Genomic DNA, 6,018 nt, shown 5'->3' on the forward strand with positions numbered 1-6,018 from the left:
AAGTAAAGAGGGTAGATCTGATGGCTGAGTCTGTTCTCAGCCTAGAATTAAACACAGAGGTCTTTTGTATGTGAACAGTTATATAAGATCTGTAATTAATGTATGTGAGATCCTGTCTTGTGCAGTACCACCTAAAAGCAAAGTGGCAGGGAAGGATTATCCAGTCAATAAGGGAACTGAAAAATCAATGGACCTTTGCTAGTTCTGTAGGGAACAAGTTTGTTCTGGCCCTTCCATTTCCTGTGAATATCTTTAGCTTTTAAAGCAGCCTGCTCGTAACTGAGCATCCAACAGAATTTGAATGCAGCTTAGACTGTAAAAATTGTCTGCTTTTCAAACTGCAAGGCACAGGACTCTGAAACAGCAGTTTTTAAATTATACACACTGTGCATAGAAAGAGGGTTTCATTCTTGCATGCTGTAAAGCTGAACATTTTTGGCATGTCTTTTATTCATTTGTTAAAACAAAACAAAAATTCAGAATGAAAATAGCTAAGCATAAGTGTATACTTAGAAATAAGCATGAGACTGAGATCACAATAGCACTCTAAAAAAGAAAAGCTGGTCTGAAAAGTGACCTGTGAGAGCAATAGGGAGTGGGTATTCAGAATAGTCATCAGTAAACTGTTGCACCCATGGACTGTAAAATGCAGCCAGCTATGAACTAGCTAGGTCTGCAAGGCAGGAATCACCTAAAATACAAAACCCAAAATCTCTGGGGTTTGTCAGCAGAAATTTTCTGCAATGACAACCGAAAATGTGTGGCTGTTCAAGTATCATTACAAATGGACAACTCCCTCTGTTTCAGAAAGGAGTGTGCCTTAGACAGGCACATTCTAATCTTCTTCTCTATCTCCTTTTCTTGCATTACCATCTCTGATTTTCTCCCACACTTTGTTGCTGTTAGATATTACCTGTTTTCTCTCCATTTCCCCTTTGGTGCCCCAACTTGTGACTGCACAACCACCCACGCAATGCAACCACGCAAGATGCTTCAGCACAAACCCCACAGAAGGTGGCCTTGACATGTGCAGGCGCTGCAGCCTGGCACGCACAGCTGGGCAGCTGCAATTACAGAGGGTGAACTGACCCTCATGTGCAAACACACATGTTTATATTGTAAATTCTTTGTGCAGGGGCTGGGGCTAACCAAAGGTTTGCATTCTATCTCACAGAGGGATGTCGATCCAAGTAATTTATTTTTAAATTTTGATTCAGGTATTACTTTGGATTTTTTTTTTTTTTTTGGTCTGAAAATATGTCCTCCTCACGCTTAAGGTCATTTACTCTTAAAGCTCAAAGCAAGTTTTCAGATGATTAATTAGGTACTCCAGTAATCAGTTAAAGTATGCAGGTTTTAATTTATGAAGGACCATTTGTACTTAAATGTACTTAATAGCAGTGTAATAAGGAGATCTCATGTTCTCTCTACGTTGTCTAAAATAACTGAAATTATGTACATAAATTATATGTGGAGGAATTAACTGGTGATTAGCTTCACCAGCTCTATCACTCCATAGATAAGGTCAAAGGAGCAGATCACAAAGCTTTCAGTGAAATCTCTGACATTAAAGGCAGCAAATCCAAATTCTTCTTGACATATAAGTTGCTTCAACTGTATGATTGTTAGAAATACTCCTTGTAGAAAGGATTCTTACTGCTGGACCAGCTGACTCAGACTACTGCTGTTCTTTAAATGTTCTTCAATTACTTTGTTGATGTTATCAAGGTGTAGTATGCTACAGTTTACTCTAAATTGATTTAATCTAATTGAAGGCCAAAACTACTAACCTTTCTTAGGTTCAATTCCATAATTACTGCACAGCTTCCTTACAGAACAGAGCTATGGTTGTTCTAGGGGATTTTGGGAGGCATTTCAAGGGTAACTGGAATTGATGAGAATTTTCTAGGGGACCTGCAAGCATAGTTTTTAGATAAGTAAATTATTCGTTTGTTTACCCTTAAAAGCAAGTGATACTTGCTTTTTCTTCCAACTCCTCTTTTACACAGTATTTCTAGTGAGGAATATAAATAGCTAATGATATTTACTGATTTTTTGAAAAATGTTTCTTTAAGCATTTCTTCTCATTTATCCATAAGCCAGCATGTATTAGACAGATACTATGCTGCAGGTAAGCTTCTAAAAGGATTGTATTTGAGAAGCTAATCTTTGAGTGGAATAAGTGGAGACAAAACCTTGTTTGAGAGGTGAAATGTAAGGACATGCAAAGCAAAGGTAGTACTGATAAGGGATGAAAGAATTAAAAGTAATGACCACAGAACTCTGATATCACCGTAGATAAAGACAATTAAAGATAAAGTGGGACTAACCCCTAAGCTAAAGGAAAAGGACATTAAAAACCCAAGAATAAGTGATTCTTTAAAAAGAAGCAGTCATACATAAATTACATGTCTGTTTTTGAAGGCAGTATTTGCTATAGATATGTTACATAGTAACTATGGGAAACTTCTCTGTCGAGATAAGGAGATACTGTTCAAATGAATGATAGAGATATATGAGCAGAAACTGCCAATTTTTGGCTAAGTGATACATTACTGTTCCATTACAAAAAGGCAAAGAATGTAACAGAATTCTATAGGTACTTCTCCAGTGTAGTACCAGACTAAAAGCTAACATAAAAACTGATAGTCCTGAAATAATTAATTCTCTTGTGTGGCTGAAATAATTGAAACAATAAAATTAGTTTGGCTTTTGATCCCGCAAACACTTTGATTTTATGTTGGATTCTGTTGTGTAAAAAGACAGTTGATACAGCTGTGAAGAATGAAAATCAGGATGAAGGTCAGGCAAATGCTCTGTGGAGCTGGACTCCCTCCAAAGCACTTACAGCCTTTCCTCAGCTCCTATTCTGAATACACTGATTTACAAAGCCAGAGTGTTTTCTGTAGGTGTATGTAAAGGTGTCTGTATCTTTTGTTTCCACCATGGATGGGCTTAACAGTAAGAGAATCCCCCATTAGTTGCCCATTTTGTTACTACCTATCTTCAATAGCAGTGCAGACAGTTTAAGTGGTACACTGGTTTTGTCTGGGGTAGTTTTCTTCACAGTAGTTAGTGTGGGGCTGTATTTTGGATTTGTGCCGAACACAGAGTTGATAATGTTTGGTTTTGCTATTGCTGAGCAGGGCTTACACATAGCCAAGGCCTTCTGTGTTTTTTTTATTGCCATGCTGGCAAGGAAAGTTGGGAGTACATGGAAAGCTGGGAGGAGACACAACCAAGACAGCTGACCACAACTGATTAAAGGGATATTCCTGACCATATGACATCATGCTCAGTATATAAAATGGGGAGAAGAAGGAGAAAGTGGGGGTTGTTTGGATGATGGTGTTTGGCTTCCCAAGTAACCATTATACGTGATGGGGCTGTGATAGATGAGTAATGGGATGATTGACTCTCACGATTAATGGACAAATATCGTGTATATAGGTTAAGAAAAGTTTATAGATTTAGAGTTATGTTTTACCCCCTCGTGTGGTTATCAAGGCACAACAGGAGTTGGGACATCTGGGAGGGCTGGCTTGTCACTATGGTGACATCTGACCTCCAATCAGGATTTGAGGAAGAGATCTCCACTACTGGACAGTGAAGAAGGGGTTGATGGACAGAACTTTGGGAGGGGTTTAAGGGTTAAAAGGAAAAACCTCCATTGTGAGGGGGCTGAGCACATGGGCGGGAAAATCTTTTGCTCCCAGCGTTGTAACCTTTTTTCTTTATCCAGTCTTCTGTTGTATTTTTGATAAGGTTTAATAAACCTTCCAAAATTATGAAAAGTGAGTAGCTATTTCTCACAGAGCCCTGCTCCTCTGGAGATGGCTGAACACCTGCCTGCCCATGGGAAACAGTGAATTATGTTTTTGTTTGCTTACTCAGCTTTTACTCTCCCTATTAAACTGTCTTTGTCTAAACCCATGAGCTCTCTACCTTTTACCCTCCTGATTCTGTCCCCTGTCCTGCTGGTGGGGCAATGAGTGAGTGGCTGCATAGGCTGGGGTGAAACCACAAAAAAGGGTAGAGGGCAAGTGAATGGGTTTGTAACAACACTTTGTCAGCTCCTTGTCAAGCCTACAATAACAGGTCCCAGAGGAAATGTGATACCTACTGGTAGTGGTGAAGTTTGCTTTTATCAAGCTCTTCTGAAAGCACAGATTAATGGAAGTACAATTCCTTCCTGCTCTGACATACCTCTTTGCATTCCAGGTGACTGGTCTAAGCACTGAGCTGGAAAGTAGTGTCTTTCTGTCAATCTGTGTTCCAATCAATTATTTATGCAAAGCGGAGAAAGGAAACAAGCTCACCCCAGGATGCCCTTCAGCGCCAGGGCTGTGTGTGAGGGGTGCTTGTGCCCCCACCATTATTTTGGTATCCCCTCCACTGACTGGAGGGTCCCTGTGCCCCCCCTCTCTGGTGCTGGCAGACTAGTTTGTGTAGGAAGGATTAGGGTCCTGGTCTGGGTTGAAGTGATCTGCTCTCATTTTTGAGCTGGAATTACAGCTTCAGTCCAATAAAAACAACCTGCATGTGTTCTCCACAAGAGAAATAAACGTAATAAAGCTCCCACTGAAATCAACATCAGAGTTGCAGCATTTCAAAGGAGATGAGCTGTAAGCAAGGAGAGTGCCTTGGAGAAAGCACCCATGCGCTTATTCCCTAAAATTTGTTTTCATTTTCAGAACCAGCATGAGCTTAAAAAAGGAAAATACATTTTATATGGCTCATCCTGCAATTCATTGGTGCTTCTAGAGATGCGACGGTGCTGGCAGCAGTCCATTTGGGACTAGGTTGGATATTAAGAAGGAATTTACTCTGTGGTTGGTGGAACTGGGTCATGTTGCCCAGAGAAGCTGTGAATGCCCCATCCCTGGCAGTGCTCAGAGCCAGGCTGGATAAGACTTCGAGCAACCCATTTTAGTGCACATGGCAGGAGAGTTAGGGTTACATGGTCCCTTCCAAGCCTTAATGTTCTATGATTTCATACGATGCTTGCAAACTTGCATCTTTTCTGAGCACAAGCAATGGATGTGTCACTGCTGTGTGGATTGCACATGCTCAGCACCTTGGTGAATACAGTAGTGCAGACTCCTCTTCCCCTCTCCCTTATATAGAAAAATAACCATATATACTCCAAAATGACACAATTTGGAGTATATATGGTTATTTTTCTATATTGCCAATTCAGCATGGCTCCCCTTTTGAGTGCTTATGTCTGGGCAATGTGTAAGTCATAGATGTCTTTTGTATCTATTTGCTCAAATGCAGCCCTTGTCCATATTGCAGAAGTTGCTGCAATGATAGCTCAGAAAGTGAAAAAGCTTTTCCCAAAGCTAAACCCGTTGTCATTATCTAATGATGCCATCTCTCACCTCATCCCTCTGCTACTGCTTTCTCTGTCAGTAGTGGAGGTTGTTTCCTGCCACCATGGTATGTAAGTCACCATCATCCCACATTGTGAAGTTTTCTCAGTTTCTGTGTTTCCCCTCTTGCTTTAGATCTTCAGGGTTTGCAATATTGCCATCTTCTAGTGCCTCATTCAAGCAGTGATGCTTCTGAGAGAAGTTGGGGCTTTATCATGGCATCTGTCTGCTTCCTCTTGGGCACTTCTGTACACAGATACCTCTGTATTTGTACTTCTCTGTTACATTTATTCATCCTTCCCTCGATGTATTTACATTGTAAATTTACGTTGTTCAGGGCAAGGTCCGCATTCTTTTTCTTTACTATGTACATATTCTTATTCCTTACTATGTACCAACGTAGCCTAGCTCCGCGTGGACTGTATGTCAACATAAAACTGGCCACAATTACAATAATATGCCCGAGGACGCTCCCAGTGCCTGGGAGGGGGACGCAGAAAGGACATGGGGACACGGGGGGAACACGGGGAGGACACGGGGAAGACACGGGGAGGACACGGGGACGACACGGGGACGACACGGGGACAATCCCGACCCGAGCCTCCCGCCCCTCCCGCCCAGCTCGTGCCGGCCCGCAGCGCCC

This window comes from Serinus canaria, chromosome 3, assembly GCF_022539315.1.
Source record: "Serinus canaria isolate serCan28SL12 chromosome 3, serCan2020, whole genome shotgun sequence".
Taxonomy (NCBI): Eukaryota; Metazoa; Chordata; class Aves; order Passeriformes; family Fringillidae; genus Serinus; species Serinus canaria.